Source organism: Corvus cornix, chromosome 1 (genome assembly GCF_000738735.6).
Source record: "Corvus cornix cornix isolate S_Up_H32 chromosome 1, ASM73873v5, whole genome shotgun sequence".
NCBI lineage: Eukaryota > Metazoa > Chordata > Aves > Passeriformes > Corvidae > Corvus > Corvus cornix.
Window position 1 is genome coordinate 106,649,009 of NC_046332.1, and position 25,788 is coordinate 106,674,796.

The 25,788-nt window shown below is 34.9% G+C and overlaps 1 protein-coding gene across 2 annotated transcripts in view; it reads left to right on the forward strand.

The window, feature by feature from the left end:
- Window positions 1-25,788, forward strand: part of IL1RAPL1 (interleukin 1 receptor accessory protein like 1) — a 697,132-nt gene that overhangs the window by 250,326 nt on the left and 421,018 nt on the right. Inside the window, exon 2 of one of the 2 annotated variants that reach the window (XM_010394522.4) lies at window positions 15,312-15,353. The exons of the other annotated variant lie outside the window; for it this stretch is intronic. The gene's annotated coding sequence lies outside the window, so the exon portion shown is untranslated. The remainder of the gene's footprint in view (window positions 1-15,311; window positions 15,354-25,788) is intronic. 2 annotated transcript variants of the gene reach the window in all.

Sequence of the window (25,788 nt, forward strand, 5' to 3'; positions counted from 1 at the left end):
GCCAGTTAGTTGCTCTTCATACACTACAAGCCCATAAAGCATATTATTAATGAAAGAGGACTTTGCTGCATCTTCCACCTCAGGAAGGATGAAGCTTGATGTATTATCCACTGGATGCACCCACAGTGGTTACATTTGGTGGTTAAGTCTTTGTGGACAAATTGTTGATCAAAGAACAAAATCTGCTGGTATGACTGACAGAATTAAATATAACAGTTCCTTAAAGAAATTGTGGACTGCAGTGTAATTCTGTGTAACTACAGGAATTTTGAAATAAATGTTATCTTTAAGAGACCATGTGTAATCAATCCCTTACAAACCCACCAGAGTAACAAAAGATGCCTATAAGGGAGAATAGTGTATGGAATATCTAGCATCAGTTGGAAAGTCACTGAATAACTTCTTTCCAGAGTGTCATTCTTTTTAATATGTATTTAATATGTAAATGATTGTATATATCAGTGATAAATATTTTATTTATGTATATTACTTGTTTCATAGTGAGTATACATAGATGGTATAAAAGGTTAAGTCTTTTTTACCATAATTAAAATAAAAGAGCTGTGAAGTCACAGACAAAGTCTGTCAATTAACATTCCACTATTTAATGAGTTAATCTTGCATGAGAGCTACTAGGGAGCAATTCTTTAATGCAAATATTTAGCATTATATTAGACACTCCACAGTGTTTTTCTGGTCTCCAGTTGCTTGCCCAGAAGGTGAAATACTCCTTCTACAATCCATGCCTACCAAATACCTCAGCAAGTTGAAACAGGATCAAACATGCCTAATCTGTGTGAGAGCAGCTGAACTCCCTCCGTCAGATTCAGCCTTATGTCTGTGATAACAGGATATATACAGTGCCTGTGTTGTAGGAAAATGTTTTGCTTATTGTAGGACAATAAAGTGCAGGTAAATAATGGTCTTTGGTCACTTGTGTTTCAGAGAAACCTAATTTTAAAGGTCAAGGTAATTACTATTTTTCCTTCAAAAGTAAGTAGTAATTTTGATCACTCATATTAAACAGTGAATGCAAGACAGAAGAAAGGCAACATTTTACAGCAGGTTTAAAAAAAAATTTAAATATTTTTAAAAGGATTTTAGACTGAGTAATGAAAAAAATTAAGCCTTTAATTCAAAGACTAGTCAATGTAAAGCTAATTTGAAATGCATATACATTCACTAAAATTAAGGTAAGTGAATAGCTGCATTTTTCAGAAGAACTGAAATAGGGTCAGAACATAATTCTCATTAAAACTTAGTAAGTGGGTGCTTTGGAAAACAGCCCAGTATCTAACTATGCCATAGTCATCTAAGTCTAGGCAAAAATATGACCTTCAGATCTCAGGAATCTTTCCAACTTATTTTAAATAATTGCAAAGATAAGCACAATAAATGAGTACCTAATGTATTTCTATTTGCTTTTTATTTTGAAGTGTGCTTTTTTTTTGAAGTCTTTAAAAACATGAGTATCAATTTTATGAGTTAGAAAGTCATGTGCAAATAATTTTCTGGTCCAGACAGTACACATCCTTAAAATCATACTGACTCTACAGGTGGAGGAAAGCTTCCTTTTGTGCAATCCAAACACAGCAGCTCACCCTGATGCCATGCTGAACTGTGGATTGATTTCCAAAAAATGATATGAATCATGATCTGAGCAATTTTCTTCACTGACAAATCTTAGGATCGCTCAGGAGAGAAGAGACCACTTCTAACCCAACCTTTGCTCAGCCAGGAGCTCCAAACAATACTGAATTCAAGGTTACTTAAGGCTTTGTTGTGTAAGGTCTTGAAAAATGTACAAGAATGAATATTCCACAACCCCTCTGGATGACCTGAATCATTGCTTAATTATCTTCAGGGAAATTTTTTTTTTTTAACAGTCCGTGCTTCTCATCAGTTGAAAGAATGGAAAGTGAATAATCTGTAGAGGGAAATTTTTAAACCTAAGTGCAGTTGAAACTTCCCCTGTTTCAATTTATCACATTGAAATGTGTTGCAAAAAAATAAGACCATTTCCTTGATGGTTTTATCAATATAAATAATATTTGAAAAAGTAGGATTGGTTTTTTTACTGTCTGTGCATTATCTCTTAAGTACAATGCATATGTTCTCCCATCTTTGAATGATAAGGAAATGAGGTTTAGCAGGAAGGAATGTCATTTATTGATCATTTTCATCATTGGGTTTTTTCATCATCCACTCCCTACAAAAAAAAATACCTAATGCAAAAGTGTGAGAGAAACTGAGCTTTCCCTGAGATATCTGGATAAGTAAAAAATTGATGTGTTTTTGTAATGTATTAAATTACACTTTTTCCATCAGAAGGACACTTTAATCAATGAATTGTTAAATCTACTGATTTTCTATCTACTCAGAAGGGTAGGCTGGTATGATTTACTCTCCAAAGGTTGTGGATGATATTTTGTCTACTAAAGCACAGGATTCACTGGCAGGGTCATTATAATTCAAGTAAAAAAGTGCTGAAACCAACATGATAACAATTTTGTTAGAGGAATATCCTCTAGATCTGTATGTATTTGAAAAATCTATAAAGTGCATAAGTAAGGAAAAAAAAATTGTTCATATCTTGATTAGAAAAGTTGTGGGATTGTACTTCTATTAAGGAAGTGGTTTTCTTCCCTCTGCAAAAACAAACTATGCAGAAGGACATTAGTTTAGAAATCATACATAATATAGCAGGGGCTGACATCAGAGGAAAGTGTGGCAAGACTAAAGTTTAGAAGGAGAATTTCCTGAGTGTGGAGTGACTGGAGAATAATGCCCCATTTGCAGATCTATTCCTTCCTGTGCTCGGGAGGAGACATTGCCTATATTATTAAACTTGTTCTGGACAATATGTATTGATGTGAAGTACGGTGTACACAAAATTCTGTGGTAGAGTTGTTAAGCATTGCAATTCCTGGTGTGCAAAGTAGAAGGAATCATGAGTTCACATTTTAGTCAGCAGTATTATTGACAGCTACTAAAATAATAACTAAAAAAACAAACAAAAAAACCCAAAAAACAAAGAGAGCCCAGGCTTCATAATATGTGTTAGGATATAATTATGATTTCCCTAATACCTGCAGAAAGATACAATAATCACAATCCTCAAACTCTCACAAATTTTTATAGTGCATTATGTTCTAAAATAAACCATCAGATAGACATGGAAATATACAACTAAACAATTACTTGGCCGAGCACAGGAGGTTTTGTTCAAAGAAACGGAAGCATCACAAAGATAATCCCTGATTTAGTCTTTGATTTAATGTTTGACCTGTTGTCATCCCAGATTCTCCACTCTTTCAGCCATTATGTGCTGACTTCAGCATGGGAATGGTTAACCTGGGGCATGATTACACATTTCATGACAGAAAGGGAGGGAGCAATACAAAAGTCAGTAAGTGTACAATTCAAGGAGCGTAGAGAATACAGGGAGAGAGGGAAACACTATGTAAGTAAGTGTTGAAAGGCAGGAAATTTGGTGGATGAAAGAAGCATCTATTTTTCATTTATTTTAGTCATCAGTCTTTTTTCTTTCTCTTCCTTCACTTCTAAAACTGCTGAGCTCTCACATGAATAACAGTGTGATAACAGTAACCCTTCCAAAAATTATGGACTTTTAACTTGTTGACAGTGTGTTAAAAGACAGGAAGTTCTTCTGGAATATTGATATTAAACTTTTAAAGATGGGATTCTGAAATAAAATATAATGCATTTTTAGGTGATTATGATATTAAACAATGCCAGAACTCTTAAGTACAAATATGACTCTTGCAGGATTGCATCAGGTAGAGATTCTGTGTCTTGGGAGTGCCTACTCAGACTCTAGGGAGTCCTAAAGAGAAACATGCACCAAGAAGGAAAACATTATTGTGTAGTTACTCCAAAATCTGAAAATCAAGACAGCAGAAAGTGAATCTTATATCCTCTCTTGCTTCCTTGCTTTCTTGCCTCAGCTGCAAGTTGAAGTCCCTCGCAGGACTGTGACAATTTTGCCTTTACAATTTGACCATATTGGCAATAAAGTGGTGAAGATGAGGGAAGAAATTTCTGGCACTGTCCTCAGCCCCAAAAGCTCTTGTGCAAAATGGGTAATTCATTAGTGGGTGCTCTCCGTGGATATTTTCTTTGGTTTGTGTTTCATGCAGAGCTTAGCTGGTGTCTCCAGCATTGTGGCAGACTTACTATGCAACATACAGAATTTTTGTTGTATTTCTAGTTGTTGTGCTTCTCTTCTACAAATTATATTTATATATTTTGACAGTAGGCAGAATATATATTGTGGTCCATTTGTGCATGGACTTAAAGATCCTCACAGTTAATGTTAAAAAATGAGGTATTTTCTTCTAAACATAGCCTCTGTTTGTCTGGGAGGGGGTTTGGTTCACTGAATTGTCCTGAACATACCTGAACCATATACTAAGAGTAACAGCAATATGTATCTCAAAAGTTCTGGAAAGAAGATGTAGGATTGTCTGAGGTCAATTCATTTCGTATCTCTCCTGGAGTGAAAAAAAATATGAAGAGCTAATGAAGTAAAAAAGTCTTTTTCAACTTTCAGAACGTATAAAGACTTTCTTGCAAAAAGGCACAAAGGAAAACTTAATAGGAAAAAAAAAGGTATGACTTCCTTTTACAGCAGTAAATTTGTGGAAAATAAATGCCTGGCTATTTTACATCAAAATATTCTGATATTAATTTTATCAGATTTATCTATAGCTGCTTTATTATCACAAGTCACTAAAGCAGAGTGAAACACTTGTTCATGAAAAGAAAGAACATTTCCTGAAACAAAATCTTTAAACCCAATAAAGAATTAAAGTATTTTCAATAAGTAACTCTGAAAAACAGTGTCATCTATTAAAATGTCCTTTAAAATATAAGATGCCAAAAAAAAGTTGGTATCTGGGGGGATGATTGTTTGTCATGCTACAATATTTCTAAGTTATTAGAGAAAAATTCTGTATTAAAATAAATAAAGAAATGTATACATTTTAAGATATTTTATCATCATTAGAATTTCACCCATGTCTCTTCAAAGGTTGGATTATTTGTGTTTGCTTTAATAAAGTTAATGAACATAAATAGATATGGTAATGCTTAGCTCAGTTAAAATGAAAAACATCAGTATTGGGAAAAAGGTATTTTCAGATATGACTGTTAGTTTGGGGATAATTTTTTTGAATATTTGTAAAAAAAGTTGTTTATCTTTCTCTTAAGATAGTTCATAGAATTCGAATGATTTATTAATGTATACAAATAAATGCAACATTTCTTATAATAAACCAGCCTGTTAGCAGCCTAGAACTTGCTTCTGCTTGCACAGGACCTTTTTAACACTATTCATAATCCTGATGGGTCTTCCAGAAGGTCAAGTAATCCACTTTTCTAATTAGTTATTATCTTACTGTAATTACCTGTCACTATCCTGTATGTGATCTGTCCTGCGACTGGAGAGTGGAGCCCCACTTTGTCTCCTGTAGCCCAGCAGCAGCAGTGCCTGTCCCCAGCAGTCTGACAAAGATAGGAGTGCATCTACTGAAGGACAAACCATAGTTTGTTGGGGTTTTTTTTGTGTGTGTGATGAAGAAATAGGAGTTTATGTTTTTTATTTGCAGATTTCTGTTTGTTGAAGGCGGGTTTTTAAATTAAGAAATACCTCATAGACCAGAATGCAAAAGGTACTGACCACTTTCCAACATGGAAATACTGTCTTGTGCTTTGAGTGTCTTTGTTTCAAATGGAAAAACTTGCAGATTGAATTATGAAAATAAGGATTATAAATGTTTGACAGGAGTTGCTCATACTCATTTCCCAGAAGACATTTACCATAAGTGCATACATAAGTGATTGTCTCTTCTTTGTTACATTTTTGAGAGTTTTTGAATAAGCTTTCCAGATGTTTCTAAAATACACCATCACCTGCAGTTTCTTCTTTGTTCATGCTAAGGTGCCAACCTCTGTGCACATATTCTTTCACCTTCCACTAATAATAATAACAATAACAATAAAAGAGTCATTTAGTGACAATTGAGGTTTAAAGGGCTGAATTACAGCATGGCAAGCTACCAATTACTTTCAAACAGACAGTAGATACAAATGCATTCACCATGACTTTCATTCTGAGCCATAAGTTAAATTTTAGAAAGGAACATTGTAATCTAAATGCTGAAATTATGTTAGAAGTGAGAAATCAAAGAAATGGTGTCTAATCTTTTCCTTCATGACACGCTAATCAGTATGTTTTATTAGACACTTAACAGCAAATACTTACAGGTATTAAATATCAGAAATTCTTGTGCAGGAAACTGCTGCACTGACAGAACTGAGGTGGCTCTAACCTAACCTTTACATTTAATCAGTACATTTCTCCGCTTAATAGTGCTTTTTCTCCTGTTAGCTTTGTGATGATGAAAAACACATTTTGGTTTTGTGTCAGTAAAGGAAATAGGACTTGCAATCATGAAATCTTTTGGCACTCTGTGCTGTGCAAGTGATTGAACAAAAAATTCAGTCTGTCGAGCAACAGTCAATAGCCATCGCGGTAGCTGATTTTGTGCTGATCAAGGCTTCTGGAGTGAAAGCTTATATTGTTCTGGGAATGCTGATGTCCTCAATTGCCCAGCAAAGTTAAAGACGAGTAAAGTTAAATGTAAGGTAAGATTTGCTATAAAATGACGTTTATTATGTTATATGATGACATTATTTATGTAACTTTACATATTTATTTATGTAAATCATGACTGTAAATATAACTGTAAATATAACAGTTAATATTAAGGTATATATTCTACATTCTGTATGGGTAGCAGAGGAGAAAGGATTATAATTTCTTAACCCTTTACCTTCTCACTTTACCATTATTAAATCCCTTACATTGGATTCCTATACATGATTTTTTGAACTTAATCATTCATTTTGTTAGGGTATTATCAGTTGGTTTCTGGGAGTTACCTGGTGAGACAGCAATGCTATGGTGTTGGAAATGCTGTTGGTGTAAGTTACTGCAGAATAAAACAGCTGCTTTATTAACAGTATTGAATATAAGCTGTTTACTTCTAAGGGATAAGTCAGGTATTCAACTGGTGAAAAACTTGCAAAATTATGTTAGGGAAGCTGAGTTCTGGTATTATCAAACCTAGCACTGCTGAAATGCTTACCTTTTCTTCTGTATTCCATTGAAATGTAAAGCCTCTGAATTGGCAAAGCAACAAGCAACCATTTAAAAAGAAATCTTTAGAGCTGGAAAATAAGCATTGGCTTTTTTTGTCTACTATGTTGCTTTAAGCACTTTCACCTATCCAGCATAAACCAACTCAAAACCCATGGTGGCTCACCACAACGTCTAGTCTAGGACGTCTTTTGTGAGACCATATCCACCAGTCTATGACTGATATTTCATAAACAAAAAAGAACTCAATTGATTTGGAAGGAGTTTCTACAGACCCATTTACGATGTGCACCTTGAGCAGCTCAGTGATAAGTTGGAGCTGGTAAATAGAACTGGAGAGCTACAGAACACCTGGCAAAGAAACTGGTCATTTCTTTGTCTGCAGCAGGCACTTAGATGCCATGTTGGGTTGTCAGGACTGAGATCATTCAATCTTTACTGAGGATAAAATGAAATACAAATTTCCTTGGAAAATTATCCTTAGCTGAATCAAAACCAGGAAGAGACAATCCAGGTAACTAAGCAGATGGACTTCTCAATTTTATTTTTGAAAGTAGACAAAACAAAACAGCAATAAAGGACCCATTCTATAAATATAACCATGTTGAAAAAACAAACTTCTTTAGTATGGTTCTGGGTGTCTTCTTTCCTTGCTATTTGTTTTGTGCTTTTGTTTGTTGTTTACTTACGGCAATGCTTCATGTGTATATCTACAGGGAAAAACTCTCCTGCTGTGGAGTCTTCATATGTTCTTGCATATTCTCAGTCAGAACAGGGGAAGTAACTTTTTATAATTTTACCCAGTTTTATGCCTCCAGTTGCCTTAAGATCGGAAAAAAAAGCCAAACAAATCAAAACATTTCTGCTGTGCCACAGAAAATAGTTGCAAGGAAGCAGTACATTCAAAGGCAGAATCAAGGCAAGGAGTGGCAAGCAGAGCGTGTGGGATATATCACACAAGCCCTTCTTCTGTGTGCTCACCCACACAAAGGTGGCGGAGGCCTGGGGCCACAGAGTGTTGGTCTGGGCCTGGGCTGGGACTGGAGGGACATTTGGAGAGACAATGTCACCATTGGTCCACTCCTGCTCTGCTGCTGAATTAAGGATAAGAATTTAACAGACTTTTGATTGGAATTAATTGATATACTCCGAGGATGTAAGTGGAAGAGATGGAAAGAGGAGAATAAGAGAGGAATTCTTACACTGAATTGTAGACCCTGTTTGGCTGGGTTTTTATGATCTGCCTCGGTTTGTTCCTAGAGTTGGGTGTTCCTGGTAAGGGTGGTGGTATAGAGCTGAGCTCAGGCTAGTTGCCTATGCATGTAATAAACATATTACATGACTGAATTATTGGACTGGAATTTTGTTTTGTTTAATGTAGAAATTCTACATTTAAGTTTAAAAGACAAATTTTGAAAAGCATGCTTATGTTACTTTTGTCTTGTTACATTCCTGTATGAACAAAATGGAATTCAAGTAATGGTGTTACTTTTTATTCATTTTGTTTATCATAGTTTTCTGTATTTGTGTGTGTATCAAAATTAAAGTCATAGTTGAAAACGTCTTTTTATGTATAATTTGCCACTTATGGATAAGTGTGTGTTTTGCTCACCTAATCTAAGTTGTGCTTCAGTATGTTTGAGAATGGTGCCTTGAGAATGCCAAATGGTTTGTTTTGTTTCCATAAAACTTTAAGTGAATTCAGACTGCCAGGGATCATTATCATTTAACAGTGACTAAAGACACATATATTTCTATTTTTATGTAAATGAAACAAGCAGCATTACCCTGCATATGTAGGGTTCTCTAGATGTTCTCTAAAGATCATGATTTCACTGCCTATAATGAAAAGTTTGCGTTGATGGCTTTTTAAATAGGTATTGCTGCTTCTTCAAAGTGTTAAGACAGTAAGGAACAGTATGTCTTGCATTACCATAAATAGGATAAGGGCGCACTGAAGTCGTACCTTCAAACACTACCTCCAGAGCAATGCGTCTGGCAACTTTTACAAGTTCCACAGTCATTTAAAAACATAAACCAGAGAAACAACAAGGAAAATGTGACATTTGTATAATCTGATTAGAGCTATGTGTTTTTTCTATTTAAAAAATTGGATCTTATTCCAAGAGAACAATGGAAAAAGCTGGGGCCTCCTACCTGCAATTTTCACAATAAACTTTTTGTTTGTCTTGAAGTCCAGTCAACGGAATAATACCTTTCATTCTACTGATTATATTAAAATACTTAGAGACATAAAAATAAGAGTGTATATTTTTAAATATTGGCCTAGAATATCAATCACAGACATGACTATATAACAAAAAAGGAAAGTCATAAACCGTCTCTGTCGCATGTCTTGTCAGAATTTAGGACAAAATCTGTTGCAGGAAGCTGGAAGACATTCATGGTTGTTATTTTGGAGCAGTAATATTTTGCCATAAGGGAAAATGCTTTGCCTCAAATCAGTGTCAAATTTTGCAGCTGAATCCAAAACTTTATTATGACTAAAGTTTTTGTTTTTCTTAGTTAGTTTCCTGAACTTGGAATTCAGTAGAAAATATGTAAGGATACAAAATTCCTCATTAAAGTTCAGAAACGAGTTCTAGAACCACACCACCCACTATCATGAAATTACCTAGTAGTTTTTAATATCCCTTGAACCAAGCAGAAAAGGGCTAACAATAGCTATATTAAAGTTGTATCACACCCTAATGTACATAGAATTGTGGGTGTATATATCATATCTATAAAAATATGTGAGATATATATACGTATATATATAAACACAATATATGTATTATTAAAGGTATAGGAACATTTGAAAATGAGACATGCCTAAAGATGGAATTAAATACAGTCCCTTAATGAGAAGCAAATAAAACAAGGATGATGGTATAATAGTTGAGGGCAAGATACAGGAAGCAACTGTGGAGAGATTGGGAAAAATAATAGTTTGAATTTACTATTGGGTTGTATGAAATTAGCCATATCAAGTCAGAAAAAAATTACATTTCAGTACCTCAGTTTTGATCCCAGTCTGTGGCTGACAGGGAAAAAGCAAGCATAGTATTATATTTTTCAGATGTACTCATATGGTCCATTATGTCCAATAGCTGTCCAAGACCGCTATTACTGTCTTGACTCATTCCTTGTTTTTTTCTCCCCTGAGTTAGGAGAAATGTTTTGATCCTATGCAAGCTGAGGCAATCATTTACCTGCATGCACAGAGTTCAACTATGAGCAAAGTGATAGCATATTTCCTGTTTTAAAACTCTAGTCGGATGATTTCAGTCCTTTGATTCAGTTTTTGTTTTATGACGAAAACTAAACACTCATTCCTTATTCACCTTCTTCTTGGCATCCATGATTTCACAGACTTCTGTTTCATGCCTGAGGTTTAAAGGTCAGATCTCATTCAGAAGTGTTTGTACATCTTTGAGAATTCTTGCTGCCCTTCTTCTCTTCTTTTCAAATCTTATTATCCTTTTGGGATATGAGGACCACAAGTATTTTATACTTTCTTTCCTTATCATTTTTATATGTTTTGGTTTTATTTTTCATTCTTCACCCTTTTTACTCTTTACCCTTTAGATAACACTGCCATAGAACTCTTCATTATAATTGCAAATCTTTGGCTAAGTGGTAAGGTTAACAACTGGTATTTACTGACAACCAGTGGTAACTCCTTTTTACTGTTTCCATGAAAAAATTAGGATTGTTCAAAATTTTAATGTGTTCAGTATTGGTTTATTCATTGTACTACCAAGTACTATCGCATTATTCTTCTTCGCCTTTTGACAGTTTTTCCAACACTCTGCTCATTTAATTGAAAAAATATTCTTGTTCATTTGAGGTTGGGACATGTAAAAATATTCAGTGTTTTAGCTCTGACATTGACAATTTTTTAGCACAGAACATAGTATATTTTATACCCATGCCTAGAAAACAGTTGTCTACAAAATATTAATCCTCATCATTGGCTACCCTTATATGTATAAAATTGTATAGTAAAACACCTGAAGGGTAGCAAGAAATTCTCCTTATTTTAAAGGAAATGGAAAGCAGATATGACCAATCTGGCAGTCCATCTAATCCAGTATTTTCTTTTTGGTGCTGTTGAAGCCAATATGTTTCAGAGAGTGCTGTAGCAGACATATTTGCAACAACCCGTTTGGACAGTGTATTTCTTTTTGTATTTATCAGATTTTACAGCTTGAAACAAGAAGCTTCAATCCTTCATCCTTCAGGTAATTTCCATTGCTCTTCAGGGCACAAGGTAATCTTTAGCTGACAAGGGCACAAAGCTGCATTTTAAGGAGGCAGGTTCCTCCATCATTTTCCACATGGGTACATTGCATCTTCCTCTGATGTATGTGGCCCTGGCCCATGTTAAAGATAGAGTGCTGAGCTAATCAGAGGTCTGCTCCAGCATAGCAGATCCTATAAGATAACAGATGATCCACTCTAAGTACAGAATTTCCTGTCAATAGTACATAATTCCATCTGAAAACACATAGTAATGCATGTCAAAAAAGCCAATTGACTGTACTTGTATGTCATTTTATACCTTATCCCTTTGTAAATATATGTGCTGGTATGAAATTCAGTAATACAATACTGGATTTTACACCCTTGATTCAAATTGTGCAAGTATTCATGAATAATTTTTTTTCTACTGGAAGTAAAGGTTATAATTTCTTTAATTTTTCAGAAAGCTTTTTTATGAGATAAGTAATTTAAATTATTTTAATAAATATTTTTCTTGTCTCTGTGGAATGGAGAAGACAACTGCAGACTGGAATTGAAGATTGCTGTTACCGTTTCTTTAATTTAAAAGCGCTGGCATCATAAGTGAAAATAGTAACTGTTCTTTGTCTACAAAATACTTTCAACAACCAAATAAAAATTGGGACAGTTCGATTTTCTGCTCCATCATGAGTAAATCTCTGCTTTGTGTCCAGTAAATTGTTTAGCACTTTCTTGCCAACTGAAAATGGGAACTATGATCTCTTTCTAACTCACAGAGGTGGTGTGATAAACTAAAACCACAAATCACACTAAGTGATCATCTGATTAAAGATCGGAGACCAATGATCATCCTAATCCAGCAGTTTTCTCAGTTAAAATCCTCAAATGTCCCTTAGTTAAGATGCTTCACAAAAAGAGACATTGATTCACCAGAAAAATTAAATATGTATTTATAGCTTGCATGTTTTTTGGGCTGTACTTTGAATAAGATTCAGAGTGTTTGAAGTTTTCTTGAGTCATCTGTTGACTTTTAAAATTGTTTTATAGTTTTCATTCTCTTACAGAGTTAAAACCATTAAGTCATTTCATGTAACTGTCTAAAAGCCATATATCAAGATACTCCTTCAGGAAATACTTTAAATTTTGTCTGATTAGAGGATGACTTATGGATTGGCTAGCACACATTTTTCAAAAATGACTGTCGTTTGGAATTTAAGCCATATGGAGAGAATATACTATTTTCCATGGAATGCGTGTCAATTACAGGATTTGAGGGAAGATTTTTAAAATTGCTTTTTTTTTCTACACAGTGTAGAACAAGACTTCAGACACACTGAAAATTTTTCAGGAGGAAAAGTTGGCTCACATGGATTCTATAGAATTTCATAAAATTTCCAACATGACCTATGAATAAAAGGCAATGTCATGCAAAATACAGACCCACCCTTAAGTGTCAACATGGCTGCGTTCAAAACAGCATGAGATACTTAAGTTTATATTTTTAAGGATTATTACCTTTCATTACTTTTTAAAATGTGTTCAGTCTCTCAGTTCTGTTTCTCTTACTCTAGAAATAAGTACATAACACTTACATAACTTCCAAACCTGAATACCTTCCTTCTGTCTGAGTTGAAAAACTTCAGATAACGTGTACCTGACGATGATATTTTGTTCCTATTTCATTCAACTATTCAGATGTTTATTGCTCCATATATATATTTCAAAATGTACTTTTCCTGAACTCTACAAGGTATCTTCATGCCTCTTGTAGATTAAATTTGAAGTTTTTATAATCATGAAAGTTGAAAATAATTTAGTAGACATTTATGGAAAGTTGGAACAGTCCAATTCTCCATTGATCTTCTAAGACTACTGACCCCTTTTTTAATGCAGTGTGGATTCACAGAAATGATCAGCTTATTTCTGCATAGATTTTTCTCTAATTGCCACATCACCAATTTAAAATTTTCGAAATTATCTTAAATATGAGACAATATGGTAATTTGAATCAATGCCATTTCCAGATATTTTTTCCATATAGAGTTTAGTATCCCTGTGAAGGGCAGTACTAGTCTCCCATAAATAAGGTGTGTCTCTCTTGATCATGGTGCCACTTAACACATCAGTGATCATATAATTCTGTGGGTTTTTTTTCTGTTATAAAGCCTGGTACACTCACTACATTAATTATTATCTTAATTGTGCATTCTTATATAGCATACTAGCTTTATCTCTGTTCGCTAGTTTTCATTTTCCTGTGATTCTCCTGAAGATAAAAATCACAGGACTTAGTTTTCTTGTACAGAGTGCACAGAAAAAAGCATATTCAACTCAAATAAATGCTCACTCTCTTGCAGCAAAAGGTATCCTAACTATCAGACTTACTCAAGTGTTTTTAACCAACAGTGTGCACAGATATCAAATACTGTATAAACTCCTTTGCAGGTGAAGACATACAACCAAATTTTGCTTTCACCTGCATATGTTTAAAGGACAGAACATGTGTGTCTATATGAAATTTCTGTAAAAAAAGGGCTCCCTGATGTGATGTTTTTCACTGCATAAAGCATAATAAGCAGCACAGCTTGAGTAAGGAACACGTCAGATAAAGAAAAAAACCACTGGTGGGTAAGGAAATAAAAATTAAGTTTTGTCATGCTTCTTCAATCCTGATCTTTTTCAGAAGTGCTTACCAGAATGGTGGTGGCTCTTAGCAACTATTGCATCAGAGTCTACAGTCAGAAGTGCAGGAGTGTTTTTGCATGACAATATGCTATTAAAGACACAAACTGTAATTCATTATTTTCTATAATTTCTGACCTTCTAGCAAGTCTAATTCTTCCATTTCATCCCCAGTTAGACATTTTCAGCATTAGTGGGTCAAATCCTTGTTTGGTTTAAAGTCAGTGCTCCTGTGACATATATTTATTTATCACCATCATCTACATTTCAAAAAAATTCAGCTCATAGGCCTGTGTAGATAAATACTGAAATATTTTCTCTCTCTGTTTGCCATTAGTTTAGAAATTTAAACAGCTCTAGTGACCTTTTATCCCCTGGATTCATTTCTCTCAATATCTTCCACAGACTGATTTGTAGATTTGTTAATTTTGCATTTGCATGATAGTTTTGGGAAGCTATGTAGAATGCACTCCTCCTGCTGATTCTTCCTTCTTTTATCAGAGCATACCAAGTTTTCAAACATTGGTGCTATTTTACTCTTATTTTATTTGTTACTGGAACTCTTAATGCACTTGGAGATTCTGAAACGCTTCACATAATTGTACTCATCTGTTTTGAGGATTCTTATATTTTTGTACATATTTTAGTTCTCTTTCAAGGATTTTCTAGGAACTATGAGCTCTTCTCTTATTATTCTTCATGACCAATCATTGTGCTTTCCAGTTTGCCCTCTTGGATGAATATATACTGCAATTACATAAGTTTGTGTGTAGATATACAAATATGTGTTTGTATATGCACATGTATATAAGTGTATGCATAAGAACAAATATGTATACACACTCATATGTTTATGCATAACATATATAGAATATGCATGTATGGATATTCATAATGGCATATTTAGGCATATAAGGAGGCACACAGCGCCTCGCTGCCAGAGGGGCTAGCTCTAAAACTATCACAGCACATGATTTTCCTTTGGTGCTGTTTCCAAGGACTCCAGCTCTTCATGACACTTTCAGAAGTCTAGTGTACAGTAGTATCAGTTCATCACTGTGACAAAGCACTTTTTGTCTTCTGCAAATTGAAGTTCATTACATTAGTGCTGATGTTCTCTCAGCAGGTGGTCTATGTCAATTATTTTTTGCTTCTGTGTAATGAAAGCTGCTACATATTCATTTCAATTCTGTTACAGAGCTCTGAAGTTCTGACAAGCTGTGAGCAGTTCTTCAATCAGGTAAACTTATGAACAGCTTCCTACTAGTTGGAATCATCTTGTCCTGACTAACCTGGATTTCTCACAACTTGTCTCTATGTTTGCCTCATACACAGTGGCTAGGTTGTCCTTTTCCTTTCTCGATTTTTAGAGCGTGTTGCAGAAGACAGGCATCCGAACCTCACTTGCTCACTCACAACAGCTGTTTCCAAATGTTGGATGAGGTGATATTACTTTAACAGGTTCATGCCCGAGAGAATTTACATTGATCTGAGACTTGGACCATGTCCACATGAGAAACTTACCTTGTCCTGGTCCAAGCCAGCACGAAGTCTCTAGTCAGATCAAGCTGAGTTCTGTTCCTCTGGAAATAACAGCCCTTCCCTCAAGACTACTTGCCAGTCTGGCATCAGTCACATGGACACAAAACAACCTTGTCTTAAGTCTTGAATAAAGTGCTTCTTGACGATACACTATTCAGATGAAAAAAACCCCAAAAAAATCCCCAAACCAAAATATGGTATTACATAAAAAATCTCTCCCAAGTCTTCAAGTTGCTGTGGTACTCAAATACCCAGTTTCACTCCCAGGATTTTGCCATAACTTTGGTACATTTTACACACACACATACACATATATATAAAGCCCCTATAACCCCTAACTCTCAATCTATGGGAATTTTTTTTTTTTTTAATTTTCTAAGTATTCAAAAGATTTTGTAAAACTATGGATCTTCTTCCAAAGCCTTTATTTTCCTTATGACTCATTAGAGGGACAGTAACTCATTGGACACTCATATTACACTGGCAACTAAATCTGTTGAGAAACATCTGAGTTATGCCCATATAAATCTCCCTAACAGGCTCTTGGAGCACTCCCTCTGCTATGTGCACACACACTGCCAAGCATAAAGAAAAGATGGTTGAAAAGTTTTACTTTGTGTCCCTCTAGATAATAAGTCATCAGAATTCATTTTTATGACTGAAAACATAAAGAGTGTAGTGTCTGTGGAGCTGACACTGTTCACTGGAATTGGTTATCTGGACTTACACAATGCTGTTTGCATTAGGTAGCTAGAAATTTGTTATCAGCAATATAAAAACATCTGTGATGCTGTCAAGTTTAACGAGAGGGAAGCATGGAAGAAAAGATTGCAATCTAGAGATACTATTAGCTCTCTGGAAAATAAGTTTGAACCATATAACTTGTTCATTAAAACACTGAATGACCAACTCACAGACTGGCTGGGGCAGGAAGGCACCTCTGGAGATCACCTGGTCCAAGCCTCTGCTCAGATCAGGGTCAGCAAGAGCAGGGTAGCCAGGAATGTGTCCAGCTGGGTTTTTAATATATCTAAATATTGAGACTCCACAACCCTAGACAACCTTTCTGTGTGTGACCTTCCTCCTCTCAAAGAAGATTTTACTTATGTTTAAGTTTAATTTTGTGCCCCCGAGAAAAGTCTGTCTCTGTCCTCTTTACACCCCATCAGGGAGTGCGATCCCTCTGATCATTCTCTTTTCCAGACTGACAAGTCACAGTTCTTTCAGCCTCTTCCTGTATGCCAGATGCTTCAGTCCTTGAGCCCCTTCGTTGGATTCACTCCAGTATGTTCACGTCTCTCTCATACTGGGGAGCCCAGGATTGGACCCAGCACTTCAGATTTGTCTTGCCAGAGTCAAGTAGAGAAAAATAATCACTTCCCTTGACCTGCTATCGACACTCTCGCCTAATGCAGCCCAGGTTACCTTTAGCCTTCTTGGCTGCAAAGGCAAATTGCTGACTCACGTCCAACTTTGTGTTCAGCAGGACACCCAGGACACTCCCTGCCAAACTGCTTTCCAGATGGGGCATACACTGGTACCTGGGGTTATTCCTCCTCATTGTCAGGATGTGGCCTTTACTGTTGTTGATCTCCAGAACTTTTGGCCCATTTCTCCAGCCTTTTGAGGTCCTCCTGAATAATAGGACACCAATATGGTGCATCAGCCACGCTTTCAAGTTTTGTATCATCTGTAAAATCACTGAGGGTGTGCTGTATCCCATCATCTGGATCATTAATTATAATGCTGAACAATATTGGCACTAGTATAATTACCCAAGGGAGAATCTGTGTGATGTTGTAGAATTGACATTCATTGCTTATGAAAAAAGTTGTATTCAGACCATTATATTGAAACAGCCTTCCTACCATCTTGACTATCAGATCAAAATGTTTCCATTAGTTTTTTGAGTTGTCTTTGTCATTTCATCTATTTTTGAGAAAACTCTTCTTCCCTATTGATGAAAAAAGTACTGTTTAAAAACCAAAGCCTAACTGTTTTTAAACTATCGTGACATTGATCTTAAACTATGAAAATTTTGAATAATATTGTTCATGCTCTTTGTGTTGGACTTTGTTTCAATAAACCTAATTTCAGTTTTCAGTACTGAAGTTTTCAGTAGGTGGTCATCTAAAAGTCACATCATTGTCAAATGATAAAGAGATAAGTTATTGTAGTTTATGTTAGTCTTCCTTTTCAGACCTCAGTGGTCACTCTGTTTTTTAGTTCAGGACACTTTTGTATTTATTTTGCCCTGTTCTTCAAGAAGTTCAATGATGTTTGAGAAATTAAACTTCATTATACTACCTGTTAGAGCTCTTGCATGAGACCAAATTCAGCTGCTGTCCTCTTGAATGACTTTTATTACTCTTGTTCTTGTTGTGCCCTTGGAAATCGAACATTACCAAAGATTTCTCCATCAGAGGTGACAATGTGTTAGACAATAAGGTGATGAAAAGGAAAGGGATGGCAGAAATAAAAGGAAGTGTTTGCATCTGTAAATACTGGATCAGAAAATATTTTAGTACCAAGCTTCAAGTAAGCCCTGCTGCTTTGATGTCCATATGAGCATTCTTTTTTTTTCACAGAAACTGTTATTTCACAGCCGTGTATTATCCAAGTGCACAATGTATGGCTGTTTTCTTGTACTCATGACTTATGGCCAGGCAGGATCCAACCACTAAAGGTAGCAAATCATATTAGGAAATTGCCACTGTAATGCCTCACATATACTTGGTAAGTATAGATCTGCAAACGTACTTGAATCAGCATATAGATCATAAAATATTCAAATCAGAATTATTAAGGTTGGAAAATATCTCAAAAGTCATCAAGTCCAACCATTAACCAGATAATATTTATGTTTCTGTTGGTATCTAAAAGAAGAGATACTCTGATAATCTTGCTTCTTCAGAACAAGACATTCAGGGTAATCAAGTCTAATTCTTTTGAACTCTGGGATCACACCTTTAGCAATTGGCAAAAGTCCACCTTAGTTTTGCAGTCCATATGCCCTATAAAATCACACTTCTGTCTTCCGGGCTATTTGCATCCATTTATTTTTGTGTCAGTCTGGCGCTTTAGTTTAAAAAGCAGTTTTCACTTTCTGTTCTTTCTTCTTCTCTTTCTCTGACCCCCTCTCCTTCCCACTCCCTGCCAGTAGGAAATATCACAGGCCATCTTTCCCCATTGGTTCTGCAGCCTTACCTAGCCTTTGTAGCCTTATCTAGCCACACATTAGGTTTCCACACGTAGTATAGCCTTCTTCCATTTGATAGCTGTTTCTGATTCTTTAATCACACTACAAGTCCTCCCCTGGACTGCTCCAGTGGCTCTGAACTTAGGAAATTTGCAGAGAAGTACACACACTGTAGTATCATTGCTAATATCAATTTTTGTATAGTTAAGTTCTTAAAAATACTTGTACGCTGTTATCTTCCTGAGCTAAGAAAAAAATGAACACAGGAAAAGAGCAGAGAAGAAGCTCAAGTTTGTAATTTCACTACTATCTTTGCTCAGAGTATCTGCAGTTATTAAAAATTTGTAATTAAATGAAGTACCAGTTTAAACCAGCGCAGTCTACTATAGGAATCTAGCTCTATTTTCATGGACATTGTACCTACATGTCTTGCTTTTTCTTGTAAATTAAGTGGCAGTCACTCAGTATTTTTTCTGCAAAGTTTTAAAGAAATTTTCAAAACACAAAATTTTCAAAATGCCACTTTTCTTCTAATCCCTAGTTCAGTTCCTCTCCCTCCCTTCTGCCTAAACATTGGTCTTTGTCATAGTCTGTGCAATGAGAAAAGCCTGCAGGGCTTGCATGATAATCGTGTTTCCAAGTAGTTTGAGAGGATTACTTTTTGGGTTAAACCTCAGGAATCTCATTCAGCAATCTCAGCTGAAAGATCTGTTATAGTTATAAAGGATGTACATAAATAGTGCAGTGCACTGGCTTCATATAGGAAAAATAATGAGCTACTTCTGTGACACAGTGTACAGCAATGTTTATCAGGCTGTGATTTGTTGATCAATGGAGGTTCTTAAGCATTCAGAAGGAGTGCAGCAAAAGGCCATTTTTTTCTGATATGGAAGAAATAAAGGAACATTGAAAATGTAACCTACATTCAGTACAGCAACAATTGAATTTTTTTTGCATTATTTCATTTTATGGATGGATGTTTTTGTGTGTTTGTTTGCATGTGTGTGCTTGTGCATGCATATACTATATTTCTGTGTGTGTATGTTTCTATATTTCAACAAGGTATCCTGCAAACTTGAAAAGTGTGAAAATCAAAGTAGTTGTTCCTAATTATTCCTTCTATCTCTATCACAGCATGCAAGTGCGGTAATGAAGAAAGTCAAGAACTGTGCATGCCACCAGCAATATCAATGCTGAGGAATTCATGCAGCTTGTCTGAGCCCTCATCATTTCTTTCCAGCAGGTCAAGAACTAGTTCAAAAACAATGATTCTCTTGAATGGCAGCAAATGATGAGGAGGATGCCCTTCCAGGGACTTGGTTTTTCCTTTTAGAAAGTTAGAACTAAAACTATTCCTGCATTCCCAAATTTTTGTGCCAGACTTGAATCACATTGACAACCATTATGACCAATGATTTTTCCTCATTTATTGGTAGGTCACAAACAAACTTTACCCTAAAAGCTATTTTTTTCAACTTTAAGAAAGGAGCCTATGTTTATATTTCTGATTGGATTGTAAGTTTGGAGAAAGAAAAAATTCAAAAGTTTACGAGACAACATTTAAGTTTCTAAGATATTAAAAAGTACTCTAGCTTACTCTTTCCCTTTACCCTCAATCTCAAATGACTAAAATACATTCTCTTGGACTTCTTCACTCTACCACTCTTTGGATATTAAAATTATATGAAGAAAATTTGTTCAAGTTCCTAGGGGACAATGCCACATAATAATGATAACCCTCACTTTTAATTGTAAATGTCTTTTCTTTACTTTTATGTGTGATATCTATTTTCTTCTGTAGATTGCAGTTTGATAATGGCAATCCTTCACAATAACTTTGAAGAGATAAAAGGATAAGCACCTATAATGTACTCCCTACATTTCTTCACTCATATTTAATGCAATGATAGAATAAATATTTTGCTTTTCCATTAACACTGAATTTCTGTTCTAAAATATGCAAAATGGAATATTTGAAAATGCTGCCATCAAAAAATTAAAGCTAACACAGATTCTGGCAAGGATCATCTCTTTCTCAAACCAGGAAGAAGGGAAAAGGAAATATTCCTGCTTCTGAGATAACCTTTAGATCAGTTCAGCCAAGTCATGCCTCATGCAATGTTATCAAGATCAATAAGACTTGCTATAGAGTGAATTACTGAAGTTACTTTGGATAAATTATTCACCAAGAACTTCACAGTTTTTATGGTATTTTAAGACAATGATTTAACAAATCTCAAAGGCATGCCAATTCAAAGTATTGATCCAAAGCTTGGAGTTTCAGCTAATTATACCCAAAGATCACAGGTTGATAAAGTTTTCAAAACTAGGCTAAAAAGTTAGGTGAATTAATTCAAATGATCTATAACATTCCCTCCTTAGGATCAAGTTTAAAGACACTGTGGAAATGTCCTTTACAGCAATGGCAGCACTTTTGCCTCCTGCCAAAAGTGGGAAGTCTATAAAGCATGAAGAGAAAAAATATATATATATTAGGAGAATTCAGCAAATTTCCTGGAACTTCAGTCCCCTCTCATGAGTTCAGAAATTTAATTTATTATCATATTTCCCTGAATATATAATTTAGTTTTAAATAATTCTGCTGTAATTTCAACCTTTTTACATCTTTAACTCTTTATACTTTGGGACTATATCCTTTTGTGAGTGCCAAATACCAAGTATCTAGAAAAACCCACATAGACTGGTTATAGTTCATGAAAGAAACACATAACTTTGCATTTCAAATGCAAAAATAAACCTAGTTTTTTCACAGTTAAGAGAAGGACAACATAGCATAGAACATTTCATAAATCCTGCAAATAAACTGAAAACTACTTTACAACCTTCTCTGTTTACTTTTATCTCAGAGAAAATAGCTTCATTAGGCTTTATTAGTATTCTCAAGATTCCTGTATCCTTTGAAAATATATTTTAGCAGTCTAAGGTAAAATATATTGCCTTCTGCTGTACAGCTATGCTGAAATACTTGTGTTGAAGAGAGCCTTCAATAAATGCTACTTTGAAATTGAGCCCGAACAATGACAAATCTTAAAGCTACTTTTTTTGGTCTAAAGCAAGAAGTGATCAGCTGTTCTACCACGGTCCACTCTGACTGAAAACCATTTTGGGGAGAAGTGTGAAAAATTGGTGGAAGATGAAATAATTTCTAAATAAAATTTTCTTTTTGGTTAAAGAAAACAGAAGCAAACAGGAGGAGAATAAACATGATTTATGTTTCTGGTTTTTTTCCATATGCACCGATTACAAACAAATTTAGCTGCTGGTGGCCAGAAACCCCAAGGGTCATGTGATATGCATTCCTGTTTGTCTTTAATCCTGTGTTAAATATTGTACTGAGGTCTGTAAACACTGATAAGCTTTTTTGCACTGTAGGTCCTCCGAGATCATTGTGCCTAAATACCATAAAGAGTTTACGCATTTTTTTTGGTGGTTTAGATACATCTTAGCTCTCGGTTTTATCTTTCCAAGAGAGAAAGTCAGCCTGATTATATATTAGTATTGGTATCATTGTAGTGATTAGCTGTTCAAATCTGAAAAAAAAATGAAATAAAAAAGTACTTCAGTGTAGATGCTCATTCTTCACTATCAAAGAAATTTTGTCAGTCTTATATGGGAAATTTAGAAAAATTTTCAGAATTGCATAATCATAATTTTTTATGTACAAACCTGAAAACAGTAAAGAACCCTTTACTGTTTTCAACCCATACAATACATTGGTTTGGAAACACTGTTTCTCTATTACCTTTGTTATTTATCAGAGCAAGAACCTTCTGCTTTGGTTAAATACTTACTCCCTCATTGCCATACCTTTCTGACTTTTTAATGTATGGAACAGAACTTAGTATAGGTCTGGTTTTAGATAAATAATTTTTTCCTAAGAGATGCTTTTAAGAACAGAAAAACAAGCAAGATTATCAAACTACACGCAGACTTGAATTAATTTTCAGTGCCATTTTTTAAAGTTGCATTTTGATTGAGATTGGTCCATACAACCTTTATATATACAGAAATAGTACATGCTTACATGCCTATTGATAAAAATCATCAAAGGGTGGACATATAGGCTATTTTCTGGGTTCAAATGGGAGAAGGACAGAATGGCACCATATATTTCTGTGTCTGGTGCTTAGAGCATTTTAGTTTCCATCTCCCAAATCAGCAGCGATTGTTTATCCTTCAGTATCTTTCTGATAAAACTGTACTACTAAATACACAAGAAGTGTGTCCAGTATGTCTTTACTCATTCTTCACTTAGATGTGCTGTTATGATTTCTGGATCCCTAAAAGCAGCTGAGTCTGGGGAGATTGCTCTCTGTATCTCAGGATCACAGTTGTTTGAGGCAATTTCCCTAACAAGGTAAATATATTTGTTGACATCTATAAGTGGCTTACTACCAAGTGGGATGTTACCCTGATTATTCTCTACTTTTTAACAGAATGACACAGCTCTCTTCAGAGCATAAGACTTCCTAACATAAATTTTCTGTTTTAACCCTTAAAAACACAACCACCTCCTGTAATCAGACACCATGAATATTTAATAATGCCTGTGTTTTCTCTTTTGCATAGCCTTATCATATTAGGATCAGAGAAATAAATATTTTTTTTCCAAAGACACTCATTTGATATATATATGTTCAATTTTCTAAAGAAGGGAATATAATGTAGTAATTTTGGAGATTTAGATTTTGAGGTATAGTAATACATATGGGAATCTTTCGTGTGTGTGTATTTAAGATTACAGCAATGACACCTTATTTTATAACATCTAAACCTTTTCTATTGTGAATTTATTAAGGTCAATGCTTTAAAGAATTAGAAATATATATGAAAGACCACACTTTAGCTTTGAAATGATTTGCTTGAAAACCTACAGGAAGGCATGGCAGGCTAAAACACCAAACAAAACTTAAACAACAAGAAACCTGAGTTTTGCTTTTCCTCACTCTTAGCTATCTCGGTAGAGTAAGTGATCAAATTAATATTAAGGAGAATTTCAGAATTAGCCCACTGACTTTATTCTGGGTAGTAAATATCCCTTCTCTTTTTAAAAATCCCGTTTTTGTTTTCAGTTAAAATAGTAAGTTTTCTACATCGTTGTATATTTTTAAAGTTCTCTACATAGTTCAGCAAACATTCCCATCAGCCTGATGAAGTAGGTCATGGAAGAGTAATGCTATTTTTTTTGGCACAGCGTAGTAAAACCCAGAACAAATTAATTGCTTTCAAAATGCCCTGCCAGCAGAGACCTGTGCCTCTCCCAAATTCTGAGGTTATATACACATTCATTTCCTTTAAACATGAGTGATAGTAAAGCTAGAAACTTAGTTGGAGTCTAATGTCTGGGTTGTTTTATTTTCCCTCTGGTAATTATTATTTTTTTCCTGTGGGTAGCTTGGTACAGCTGGCCACAGATTTTTTTCCTCCAAAATAAGATATATCATACTTAAATCTAGATGGCTGAAACAGAAAGACAAACCCCAAATCCCCAAATTTAGATGCTGTTACTTAATGGATGTAATGCCTTGAAAGACTGTACCAGCTTTGGCTGATACAAACTGCTGCTGAGGAACTGAATTTCGCTGAAATTGGAACTTTTATTTTTGGGATTGTCAATTGACAAGTTCCAAAATATTTAGGTTGTGCCTGTGTGAAAGCATGTCTGAAAACACAGAGGAAACAGAGATAAACCAAAACATTGCTGGGTATGCAATGGAGTGACCTGTCCTTGGTTATGCCCTGTCTCTGAAGCCTAGTGCTACAGGTCAAGGCATTAACATAGAAAAAATATTTTCATAATAACATGGCAAACATATTTTGACTGTTCTTTTTATCCCCCTTTCACTGTGACACTCCTTAAAACCACTTTCTTTTTCTTTTTCCTTTTCTTTTTCTTTTTTTTTTTTTTTTTTTTTTTTTTTTTTTTTTTTCTTTTTTTCTTTTTTCTTTTTTCTTTTTTTCTTTTCTTTTCTTTTTTCTTTTTTCTTTTTTCTTTTCTTTTTCTTTTCTCTTTTCTTTTCTTTTCTTTTCTTTTCTTTTTTCTTTTCTTTTCTTTTCTTTTCTTTTCTTTTCTTTTCTTTTCTTTTCTCCTTTCTTTTTTTATTTTCTTTTTTCCAGTGGGACATAAAACCAATAGTTCTGGAATGAGCTGTGTCAGTCAGCTTGACAACTACTCACAGGGTTTTTTTTATTTCCATCAAATTTCATGTCAACCAAGGCATATTACTGACTAAGAACTTAGCTCCACAAGCTGAGCTGCTGCAACAACTCACTGCTGCTATTGAAATCCTATTGCTCCTTCTGTCTTCGCTGTTATCAGCCTCTAAGTCCTGCTTCATTTCTACCAATTTGACACTACTGTTAAAATAAATTCCCATTCAGAAAGACAGGAGGTAAAAATAACTTTGGATTGCAACAAAGAGCCAGGCAAAGAGCAAAAAACTGTTCTGTGTTCACTTCTGTCATAGTCCTATGAAACTGAAGGGAGAGGGCAGCAGCCTGCCTGTTTTCAGATGACAATGCTGCACTTTTCTACACTGAGAATACAGAGAGGTCATTCTCATCCTCATGATCACCTTAAAAAGAAATTAAAATATATATATCTATGTTTTTAACAATGAACACAAACAATTATTACACACATAATATTTATTACACAGAGAAGGATAAGGATAATGTGTTCAACTGAACCTTACTCTCTACCTTTCCACATTTACCCTCTCAATCTTATTGGAATATTTACAGTAAATTTGGGGCCTCCTGTTTCCATGTCAAAAGTAAAAGAAAAGTAGGTATATTTTAGAAAGGTAAAAAACCACAAATTGTACTTGATAACCGTTTGGGCACATCTTTGGGGAACTTCATGCTCAGTGACTGAAATAAATTATTGTTTTGCATAAAGCTTGTATAATCA